Genomic DNA, 12,674 nt, shown 5'->3' on the forward strand with positions numbered 1-12,674 from the left:
ACTGGTGCCAGATACCATATATAATGCAACCTTGTTAGTGGCCCTGTTACAAACTTGTTTTTGGAGAGTCAGGTTGCCAGGTGCCATCAAGGGAGAGGTATATAAATGCCATATAAATGGTGAAAGTCTCTGATGAGAAGCTCTGAGTACACTCTCTATTGCCTCATAGAAACTCCCGGGTTGCAGCTATTGCTCGTTACATGAAACCATGGATGAATCACACAAGTCAGCACACGTGCGCTGGTTAAGCAAGCCTCTAACCGGAAGATGTACAGCCGGTGGAGGGGCACCGGTTAACATTTGTAAACTGCGTAAACTGCTTCCGGTACTCTATTGATGGTGACATAAGAAGATGCTCTACAAAAAAAAAATTTTTGAAAATTTTCCTATATCGAAGCTATTTTTTCCTTGTACCCCAGTTGTGCAAAACAACAGATTAGGAAAGGATTAACTAGTAACAGGCTGACTGAGATATTACACACAGCGCTGGCTCTAAACCAAGGAATGCAATAGCTGACATTGCCTAACAAGTCAATTATAGCTCAGGGCTCTGCTGAGTATGGATTGACGGCCCCAGCCTACGACAGCAGTTCCCTGGGCAGACAAAGGTATAGTTGTCCATAAACTAAATGTGTTATGCTGAGCGGGCTAAAAAGTAATAGTAGCTTACTGTGCAACTGCGATTTCCCATGTGCCAAAGTACGGGTAGCAAATGGTGCCCTGCAAAAGAGGCTTTGTTCAGATCATTTACATCCATGTGGCATCATCCATGTATGCAGAGTTGTAACTACTAGCCCTACTTGGGGGAAATCATTGCATCTATTAATTAGAAAAGTTACAACTAGCATATTTCATCCTGGAGGACCCGACACATCCATATATAAATATTCAGCCTGATTTCAATAAGAACAATGTAATACTTCTTTTCCCCTGTGGAGGCACTGTAGGAAACATAAAAACATATTAATTTCCAGTGCCCTAACAGCTTACTCCTGATCAGCACCGCAACCCTTTAACATCAAGTTAGATCAGATTTTACATTTGTAGAGACTCTACATTGAGATCATAGAATGGTCATAATGTATAATGTTTATTTGGAATTATTTTTTTTTTTAGTAAGGAATGTGCTTTACTTTTTCTATTTTTCTTTTTAAGATTCCATTATTTATTTATTTTTTTTATTTTTTTATTCATCTTTGCATTTTCGTATTTACAAGAGGCAAAACTTTTTTATTCTTCCTTCTACATGAGGGCTTGTTTTTTTTTTTTTTTTTTTTTTTTCATTTTGCGGGACTAGTTGTAGTTTTGAATGACACCATTTATTTCATCATATAATGTACTGAAAAATGGGGAAAAAAATTCTAAATGCCAAGTCTCATTGTTTTTTGGGCTTTCTTTTACAGCACTCATTGTGCTGTAAAATTTACCTGTCAATATGATTCCCCAGGTCAGTACCAAACTTTTAAGGTATCTTTTATATTTTAGTGGTTAAAATAAATTCAGAATATTGTTAAAAAAAATCAGGTTTTTAATGCCAATTTTTTTGAGACTTGTATTTTTTAAAATCTTTACATCGATAGAGCTGTGTGAGGGATTATTTTATGTGTGTTGTCTTGAAGTTTTAATTGATATTATTTTCAGGTGATCCCTAATTATAGCATTTTTTTGGAGGGGGTTGCAACAAACCCCAAAATGGCAATTATTGTTTCCTATTTTCATTTAGGAAAAAGGGAGGCTATTTAAATTTTTATTTTATTTTTTTGTTATTTTTACATTCTTTTTATGTTTTTTTTTTACCTTTTAAATTAGTTAGTCTCCTTACGGGTATTGAAACTGTGATCACTTGATTGCCCATATAATACACAGTGATACTATAGTATTGCAGTGTACTGTAAAGTCACTGGTCTCTTATGACATCCAGCCACAGGCTGGGCTTCATAGCAGATTTCACATGGCAGGCATGAAGGCCTTCAGAAGGCCCCTAGCTGCCATGACAACCAATCGGCACCCAGAAGTGATGGCAGACATATTGAAGCCTCTTAAATGCTGCTGTCACCCTTGAAAGGGCCATTTAAGGGGTTATACTGTTGAGCTGATTATTTTGCCAGCCACAAACTGGCAATAGATACTCTTTAAGGTGCACTCAAAAGGGCAAATTTATTTCTAGCAAAAGACGATCAATTATATACGAATCGATCGGTGCTTTTTTTTTATAGGTCCATTTCCATGGAAAGTTTCACGGCACCATAGGAGTAACGCATCTCTTTCTCCATGTGTTTAAAGATTGGTAGGTATGCCCCTTTATTGGTAGATATGCCCCTTTATTGGTAGGTATGCCCTTTTGCGACTACAAAGAGGCATACCTACCAATCTTTAAAGACATGGAGAAAGAGATTTGTTACGGCACAGTCATTTTGTGCCTATTGAAGCCAGTTAGTGTTCACTTCTCACCCATTACAATACCCCTTTTCATGGCCCACCATATGTATGTATGAGTATAATGTCTCCCAAAATCCCACCTGCACACAGTATAATACCCCCACAGTAAATTCCCAACAGTATTATCACACATGCACTGTATAATGCCCCCAACATTGCCCCCAGCTAAGTATGATGCCCCCATAGTGCCCCGAACACAGTTTAATGTTCTTATAGCCCCCAAAACAGTATCTTGTCACAGTAGCCTCCTCCCACAGTATTAGGCCTTCACAGCTCCCCACCAGGTATGATCCACCCATTGTATGATGTCCCCACAGCTGCCAATACAGTATGATGCCTCCACAGTCCCCCACACAGTATGATCCCCCCAAAGTGTTGTGGTCCCACAGCCACCCACATATTATGATGCCTCCAAAGCCTCCCAGTAAGTACTGAATGATGAAGCAAAAAAATAAAAACGACTCACCTAGCCCCGGACCCCACTCTAGTCTGTGCTGTGTTTGGACTGAGGCCTCGCACTGCAGGTGCAATCTAGTGATGTCATTGCGCCTGCTGCACTGAGTCTCAGTGAATACACCACTGTATTCAACTGTATCTACATTCTGAGGATGCAAAGATCATTGAAATTGAGAAACAGGGGACGGGTTGCTGTTTGTCAGCAGCTCCTCTCTTCCCCCGACTTACTCGCCCCATAGTGGCCGCATGGTCTGCTGCAATTAGCAGTACGCCACTGAGATATTACTTTTTTCGAGGAGAGTTAGCACATATGGAATAACCTTGTGAGTCTCAAACTACTCCAAGTCCCCGCATCTGACACTGATCCCTTATTAGCTTAACTCGATGTTACCATATAACAGCCATTCTGTTAAACAAACAAGGCCTGCTGTCTTTCCATTACGTCCCCCATTAAACACTCCCGCGTGGGATCCGCGGACCTGAGTGTTGACTAAACATGTTGTCAGCCAGCAGGACAGACAGCTGGACGTCAGAGGCAGAGGAGGGTGACCCTCCTGGTGAATGGATCCTGCGACGACAGGTCCCATCTCCCGCACATGACATCTGTGCAGAGCTGAAGCGTTGAGTACAGGGGGCTTTTAGACGTCAATCTGGTGGATCAGGTTCCTGAGATGACATTATTCCAGGTTTCTTACATTGAGATACCGCTGAGTGGAGACTACAGATGTTGAGGATAAAAATAAACAGCGCTGTGAATTTTACAGCTTCTTGATCTCGCTGCACTTATTGTTTTTGCCCTTTAATCCGTTCAACTGGAAAAGTTGCACAGCAATTATACTAAAAATAACAAAATAACAAGAAGACAAACAGAACTTTTTGCCCTTTTCCAGATATACTTACTGATCCTACAAGCCTAACTCAAGTAGAACAGATATCCAGTGAGTATGGCAGTCTCATATCGATGTCACCAAGGAAGGCCATTGACATTGAATCGTGGATTGACGGGTCTCAGCAGAGACATTACTATACTCGTTAAATTTCAGAGATACGGCTCTGGATAGTCGCTGGTTTCAGCATGCAAAGCCCTAGGCAGAAGTTTTTCTATAGACCACACCCCAGTTTCCAGCCTTCCATACCCCGTCTATAAGCCAATCAACAATTGAAGGCTGAGAATGCATCTAATGAGCATCCCGGTATCACGCACAAGAAACTTTTTGAAGCGCTATTTTCCCAGAGGTTTTGGGGAGCACCTAGGAGATTGTTACACCAGTCCTGGGTATTCCGGCTCCGCTTCCTTCCTCTGGGTTCGCTGCCCTCTGTTGTGCTCCACGTCAGGTTTTGCAAGTTGCGCGGTGTGGCTCAATGACATCATCTCCCTAGACCTAGACTTATTTAATGCCCATTTAGACACACACCTGTGTCTTTGGATTAAGACTCCTAGTCCTATGTTAAGTGTGCTTCACCATCTGTACTGTTTTTTTGTGTTTGTGCTTGCATCCATCCCTGTTGTATTCCACTTCATCCATCTTACTGATCTTGAGATTCCTGGTAAGCCTTTACAGTCCTCGCTGCCCACGTGCCTTGCTGCTTGCTGCATCAATGTCTGGGGTCCATGTGCTCACTTGCACTTAAAACTTAGATGATCCACTTCACCGGGGGAGTCTTAACAGAAATTTTGCCAACTTGATCTTACCTTATTTCTGGAACCTCTTGGATGTTTCAGGAAAGTTGACAAATATGGTTAGAATAATACACAGCTGGGCATCCCAAATATCATGTTCCATTTATAATACTGGTGTCTAGTGTTGGAGGGACCTTGGGTCCCCTCAGGCACTAGGGCAAGGGTGCTATAGCCACCAGTACAATTCCGTTAGATACACCACTTGGTCTTAGTAAACCATTCCATGGTGGAAGAAGGAAAACTTGGGACCATCTAGACCTTGCTATGCATTGAATTGACATCTTGTGAATGCAACTTTTTGTACCACGATGCAACGTTTTGTTACTTTGGCAAATCAATTCACATTTATTGATCTTGGTTTTCGATGACATAGAGGATTGGGCGTGCTGCTTGCAAATTCGTGGTTCAAGAGCTATTGGCCTTGTTCATGAAGACCTCAGCGTTGAGCACCCTACTTATATCTTTCTACCAATTCAATTCTGAGTCATAAATGGATTAACGCGGTTGTTCAGGAGATAACAACATTCGAGTGCCCCCACTAATCATCAGAAAACTTCTTCAGCAGTGGGACTAAGGCTATGTGCCCACGATGCAGAAATGCTCTGGATTTTTCCTGAGCGTTTCTGCATCTCCCTGGCAGAAAAAACGCATGTGGATTGTACATGCGGATTGTGCATGCGGATTGTACATGTGGATTGTACATGAGTTTTTCCTGCCAGGGACAAGCGGAAGTGAAGCGTTCTTCACTGGCATTTCCGCATGCGGGTTGACAAGCGATTTTAGCATCACATGGAAAGTGCTTGACAACTTGGTCACACTATATAAATCCATGCAACCGGCATGGATTTATATACTGTGACCTTAAAGAATGGTAAAAAATAAAAAATAAATATATACTTAACTTCTGATGGCCCCCGGAGTCCTTGTCTCTGCTTGCCGGCAGCTCACGGTAGATTTAAGGACCTGCCGACATCAGCGGTCGCATGACTCGTCACATGACTAAATGACGTCACCGCAGGTCCTTGAGTCCACCGCGAGCTGCCAGCAAGCAGAGACAAGGACACCGGGGGCCATCAGAAGGTAAGTATAATGTATATTTTTTATTTTATTCTTTTTTTAACAGGTTCTATGGTACCCGGGTCCGGAGGAGAGTCTCCTCTTCTCCAAACCCGGGTACCATCCGCACATTGAAACACATGTAATCCTCATGTACAGATCCAGTGATGCGGATTACATGCGTTCCAATGCAAGTCAGTGGCGGCGAAAACGCCGCGCTTCAGTAAAATAATTGGCAGTGCTGCTTATTTTTCCGCAATGATAATCCTCAGCGGAAATTTCCGCAGCATGTGCACAGCACATGCGGATTATCATTGGGGAACATGGCAGACCTTCTACCAAGCGATTTTTAAGCGTTTCTGCAGCAGAATTGCCGCTGCGGAAACGCTTAAAAAACACATAGTGGGCACACAGCCTTAGTGACGTACAGAATACAACACAGCAGCCATATCGATTCAGAAGTGTTTAGGCCTCTACTTTTTTTTTTACTTCCAGCAAGTGACAAAGCAGTTTTCAGCTGATCAGTGGAGGTACCGGGTATGGGACACCACCATTGTACCCCACTAATAATTGTTAAATCCTGGACATCCCCTTTAAAATAGCCCCTTAAATGCAATTTTTTTGTCAGTAGGAAGCTGCTTTTATGAGTACTCTGCCTCTTTTAACTACTGTGCCTCTATGCAACTGTACATAGTGCATATATGGTGTGTACACCCAATCACTCCAAAATACATAGTAAATTTCTTTAAAAAAATTGGGCGATAGTAACTGCCCATTTTTCAATTCAATTCTGAGAACACCAAATGAAGAAAGAAACAAAAAAAGAATTCTAAAGAAAGGAAATATTACAGTTAAAATAGTATTATAACTATAATTGTTACATTGGCCCAAAGTAATTTGTTTAGTAATCAAAATTACCAAATTGGAGAATTTGTAAAATTGTATTGAAAATTGCCAATTGTAAAAAATTGTTGGTTAATTTTACCTAATTATTGACTCTGATTGATGAGTACTTTTTAAGCAGGAAACTATTTTTCCATGTAAAAGAGCAAGGTCCGACTCCCGTCCATGTAAAAGAGCAAGGTCCGACTCCTGCCCATGTAAAAGAGCAAGGTCAGACTCCCGTCCATGTAAAAGAGCAAGGTCAAACTCCCGTCCACGTAAAAGAGCAAGGTCAGACTCCTGTCCATGTAAAAGACCAAGGTCAGACTCCTGTCCATGTAAAAGACCAAGGTCAGACTCCCGTCCATGTAAAAGAGCAAGGTCAGACTCCCGTCCATGTAAAAGAGCAAGGTCAGACTCCCGTCCATGTAAAAGAGCAAGGTCAGACTCCCGTCCATGTAAAAGAGCAAGGTCCGACTCCTGCCCATGTAAAAGACCAAGGTCAGACTCCTGTCCATGTAAAAGACCGAAGTCAGACTCCCACCTATTTAAAAGAGCAAAATCAGACATTCATGTCCATATAAAAGAGCAAGGTTAGAATCACGTCCATATAAAAGAGCAAGGTCAGAATCACGTCCATGTAAAAGACCGAGGTCAGACTCTCGCCCATGTAAAAGACCGAGGTCAGACTCCTGCCTATTTAAAAGACCGAGGTCCGACTCCCGCCCATGTAAAAGACCGAGGTCAGAATCACGTCCATGTAAAAGAGCAAGGTCAGAATCACGTCCATGTAAAAGAGCAAGGTCAGACTCCTGTCCATGTAAAAGAGCAAGGTCAGACTCCTGTCCATGTAAAAGACCGAGGTCAGACTCCCGCCTATTTAAAAGAGCAAGGTCAGACTCCCGCCCTTGTAAAAGACCAAGGTCAGACTCCCGCCTATTTAAAAGAGCAAGGACAGACATTCATGTCCATATAAAAGAGCCAGGTCAGAATCACGACCATGTAAAAGAGCAAGGTCAGAATCACGTCCATATAAAAGAGCAAGGTCAGAATCACATCCATGTAAAAGAGCAAGGTCAGAATCACGTCCATGTAAAAGACCGAGGTCAGACTCCCACCCATATAAAAGAGCAAGGTGCGACTCCCGCCTATGTAAAAGACCGAGGTCAGACTCCCGCCTATTTAAAAGAGCAAGGTCAGAATCACGTCCATGTAAAAGAGCAAGGTCAGACTCCCGCCCATGTAAAAGACCGAGGTCAGACTCCCACCCATGTAAAAGAGCAAGGTCAGAATCACGTCCATGTAAAAGAGCAAGGTCAGAATCACGTCCATGTAAAAGACCGAGGTCAGACTCCCACCCATGTAAAAGAGCAAGGTCAGACTCCCATCCATGTAAAAGAGCAAGGTCAGAATCACGTCCATGTAAAAGAGAAAGGTCAGAATCACGTCCATGTAAAAGACCGAGGTCAGACACCCGCCTATTTAAAAGAGCAAGGTCAGAATCACGTCCATGTAAAAGAGCAAGGTCAGACTCCCGCCCATGTAAAAGACCGAGGTCAGACTCCCACCCATGTAAAAGAGCAAGGTCAGAATCACGTCCATGTAAAAGAGCAAGGTCAGAATCACGTCCATGTAAAAGACCGAGGTCAGACTCCCACCCATGTAAAAGAGCAAGGTCAGACTCCCATCCATGTAAAAGAGCAAGGTCAGAATCACGTCCATGTAAAAGAGAAAGGTCAGAATCACGTCCATGTAAAAGACCGAGGTCAGACACCCGCCTATTTAAAAGAGCAAGGTCAGACTCCCGTTCATGTAAAAGAGAAAGGTCAGAATCACGCCCATGTAAAAGAGCAAGGTCAGAATCACATCCATGTAAAAGAGAAAGGTCAGAATCACGTCCATGTAAAAGAGCAAGGTCAGAATCATGTCCATGTAAAAGAGAAAGGTCAGACTCCCACCCATGTAAAAGAGCAAGGTCAGAATCACATCCATGTAAAAGAGCAAGGTCAGAATCACGTCCATGTAAAAGAGCAAGGTCAGAATCACGTCCATGTAAAAGACCGAGGTCAGACTCCCACCCATGTAAAAGAGCAAGGTCAGACTCCCATCCATGTAAAAGAGCAAGGTCAGAATCACGTCCATGTAAAAGAGAAAGGTCAGAATCACGTCCATGTAAAAGACCGAGGTCAGACACCCGCCTATTTAAAAGAGCAAGGTCAGACTCCCGTTCATGTAAAAGAGAAAGGTCAGAATCACGCCCATGTAAAAGAGCAAGGTCAGAATCACGTCCATGTAAAAGAGCAAGGTCAGAATCACGTCCATGTAAAAGAGCAAGGTCAGAATCACGTCCATGTAAAAGAGCAAGGTCAGAATCACGTCCATGTAAAAGACCGAGGTCAGACTCCCACCCATATAAAAGAGCAAGGTCAGACTCCCATCCATGTAAAAGAGCAAGGTCAGACTCCTGTCCATATAAAAGAGCAAGGTCAGAATCACGTCCATGTAAAAGACCGAGGTCAGACTCCCACCCATGTAAAAGAGCAAGGTCAGACTCCCATCCATGTAAAAGAGAAAGGTCAGAATCACATCCATGTAAAAGACCGAGGTCAGACACCCGCCTATTTAAAAGAGCAAGGACAGACTCCCGTTCATGTAAAAGAGAAAGGTCAGAATCACGCCCATGTAAAAGAGCAAGGTCAGAATCACATCCATGTAAAAGAGAAAGGTCAGAATCACGTCCATGTAAAAGAGAAAGGTCAGAATCACGTCCATGTAAAAGAGCAAGGTCAGAATCATGTCCATGTAAAAGAGAAAGGTCAGACTCCCACCCATGTAAAAGAGCAAGGTCAGAATCACGTCCATGTAAAAGAGCAAGGTCAGAATCACGTCCATGTAAAAGAGCAAGGTCAGAATCACGTCCATGTAAAAGAGCAAGGTCAGAATCACGTCCATGTAAAAGACCGAGGTCAGACTCCCACCCATGTAAAAGAGCAAGGTCAGACTCCCGCCCATATAAAAGAGCAAGGTGCGACTCCCGCCTATTTAAAAGAGCAAGGTCAGAATCACGTCCATGTAAAAGAGCAAGGTCAGACTCCCGCCCATGTAAAAGACCGAGGTCAGACTCCCGCCTATTTAAAAGAGCAAGGTCAGAATCACGTCCATGTAAAAGAGCAAGGTCCGACTCCCGCCCTTGTAAAAGAGCGAGGTCAGACTCCCGCCCATGTAAAAGAGCAAGATCAGAATCACGTCCATGTAAAAGAGCAAGGTCAGACTCCTGTCCATGTAAAAGACCAAGGTCAGACTCCTGTCCATGTAAAAGAGCAAGGTCAGACTCCTGTCCATGTAAAAGGGCAAGGTCAGACTCCTGTCCATGTAAAAGACCAAGGTCAGACTCCTGTCCATGTAAAAGACCAAGGTCAGACTCCCGTCCATGTAAAAGAGCAAGGTCAGACTCCCGTCCATGTAAAAGAGCAAGGTCAGACTCCCGTCCATGTAAAAGAGCAAGGTCCGACTCCTGACCATGTAAAAGACCAAGGTCAGACTCCTGTCCATGTAAAAGACCGAAGTCAGACTCCCACCTATTTAAAAGAGCAAAATCAGACATTCATGTCCATATAAAAGAGCAAGGTTAGAATCACGTCCATATAAAAGAGCAAGGTCAGAATCACGTCCATGTAAAAGACCGAGGTCAGACTCTCGCCCATGTAAAAGACCGAGGTCAGACTCCTGCCTATTTAAAAGACCGAGGTCCGACTCCCGCCCATGTAAAAGACCGAGGTCAGAATCACGTCCATGTAAAAGAGCAAGGTCAGAATCACGTCCATGTAAAAGAGCAAGGTCAGACTCCTGTCCATGTAAAAGACCGAGGTCAGACTCCCGCCTATTTAAAAGAGCAAGGTCAGACTCCCGCCCTTGTAAAAGACCAAGGTCAGACTCCCGCCTATTTAAAAGAGCAAGGACAGACATTCATGTCCATATAAAAGAGCCAGGTCAGAATCACGACCATGTAAAAGAGCAAGGTCAGAATCACGTCCATATAAAAGAGCAAGGTCAGAATCACATCCATGTAAAAGAGCAAGGTCAGAATCACGTCCATGTAAAAGAGCAAGGTCAGACTCCCACCCATATAAAAGAGCAAGGTGCGACTCCCGCCCATGTAAAAGACCGAGGTCAGACTCCCACCCATGTAAAAGAGCAAGGTCAGAATCACGTCCATGTAAAAGAGCAAGGTCAGAATCACGTCCATGTAAAAGACCGAGGTCAGACTCCCACCCATGTAAAAGAGCAAGGTCAGACTCCCATCCATGTAAAAGAGAAAGGTCAGAATCACGTCCATGTAAAAGACCGAGGTCAGACACCCGCCTATTTAAAAGAGCAAGGTCAGACTCCCGTTCATGTAAAAGAGAAAGGTCAGAATCACGCCCATGTAAAAGAGCAAGGTCAGAATCACATCCATGTAAAAGAGAAAGGTCAGAATCACGTCCATGTAAAAGGGCAAGGTCAGACTCCTGTCCATGTAAAAGACCAAGGTCAGACTCCTGTCCATGTAAAAGACCAAGGTCAGACTCCCGTCCATGTAAAAGAGCAAGGTCAGACTCCCGTCCATGTAAAAGAGCAAGGTCAGACTCCCGTCCATGTAAAAGAGCAAGGTCCGACTCCTGACCATGTAAAAGACCAAGGTCAGACTCCTGTCCATGTAAAAGACCGAAGTCAGACTCCCACCTATTTAAAAGAGCAAAATCAGACATTCATGTCCATATAAAAGAGCAAGGTTAGAATCACGTCCATATAAAAGAGCAAGGTCAGAATCACGTCCATGTAAAAGACCGAGGTCAGACTCTCGCCCATGTAAAAGACCGAGGTCAGACTCCTGCCTATTTAAAAGACCGAGGTCCGACTCCCGCCCATGTAAAAGACCGAGGTCAGAATCACGTCCATGTAAAAGAGCAAGGTCAGAATCACGTCCATGTAAAAGAGCAAGGTCAGACTCCTGTCCATGTAAAAGAGCAAGGTCAGACTCCTGTCCATGTAAAAGACCGAGGTCAGACTCCCGCCTATTTAAAAGAGCAAGGTCAGACTCCCGCCCTTGTAAAAGACCAAGGTCAGACTCCCGCCTATTTAAAAGAGCAAGGACAGACATTCATGTCCATATAAAAGAGCCAGGTCAGAATCACGACCATGTAAAAGAGCAAGGTCAGAATCACGTCCATATAAAAGAGCAAGGTCAGAATCACATCCATGTAAAAGAGCAAGGTCAGAATCACGTCCATGTAAAAGACCGAGGTCAGACTCCCACCCATATAAAAGAGCAAGGTGCGACTCCCGCCTATGTAAAAGACCGAGGTCAGACTCCCGCCTATTTAAAAGAGCAAGGTCAGAATCACGTCCATGTAAAAGAGCAAGGTCAGACTCCCGCCCATGTAAAAGACCGAGGTCAGACTCCCACCCATGTAAAAGAGCAAGGTCAGAATCACGTCCATGTAAAAGAGCAAGGTCAGAATCACGTCCATGTAAAAGACCGAGGTCAGACTCCCACCCATGTAAAAGAGCAAGGTCAGACTCCCATCCATGTAAAAGAGCAAGGTCAGAATCACGTCCATGTAAAAGAGAAAGGTCAGAATCACGTCCATGTAAAAGACCGAGGTCAGACACCCGCCTATTTAAAAGAGCAAGGTCAGAATCACGTCCATGTAAAAGAGCAAGGTCAGACTCCCGCCCATGTAAAAGACCGAGGTCAGACTCCCACCCATGTAAAAGAGCAAGGTCAGAATCACGTCCATGTAAAAGAGCAAGGTCAGAATCACGTCCATGTAAAAGACCGAGGTCAGACTCCCACCCATGTAAAAGAGCAAGGTCAGACTCCCATCCATGTAAAAGAGCAAGGTCAGAATCACGTCCATGTAAAAGAGAAAGGTCAGAATCACGTCCATGTAAAAGACCGAGGTCAGACACCCGCCTATTTAAAAGAGCAAGGTCAGACTCCCGTTCATGTAAAAGAGAAAGGTCAGAATCACGCCCATGTAAAAGAGCAAGGTCAGAATCACATCCATGTAAAAGAGAAAGGTCAGAATCACGTCCATGTAAAAGAGCAAGGTCAGAATCATGTCCATGTAAAAGAGAAAGGTCAGACTCCCACCCATGTAAAAGAGCAAGGTCAGAA

At 43.7% G+C, this 12,674-nt stretch overlaps 1 long non-coding RNA gene across 1 annotated transcript in view; it reads left to right on the top strand.

The window, feature by feature from the left end:
• The first annotated feature begins 474 nt into the window (after nucleotides 1-474).
• LOC141264519 (uncharacterized) overlaps nucleotides 475-12,674 on the top strand; it is a 43,388-nt gene continuing 31,188 nt past the window's right edge. Inside the window, exon 1 of the long non-coding RNA XR_012319983.1 lies at nucleotides 475-608. This is a non-coding gene — a long non-coding RNA (uncharacterized lncRNA). The remainder of the gene's footprint in view (nucleotides 609-12,674) is intronic.

Source organism: Phyllobates terribilis, unplaced genomic scaffold, assembly GCF_046119375.1.
Source record: "Phyllobates terribilis strain yellow unplaced genomic scaffold, ASM4611937v1 Scaffold_4__5_contigs__length_816908805, whole genome shotgun sequence".
Lineage (NCBI taxonomy): Eukaryota > Metazoa > Chordata > Amphibia > Anura > Dendrobatidae > Phyllobates > Phyllobates terribilis.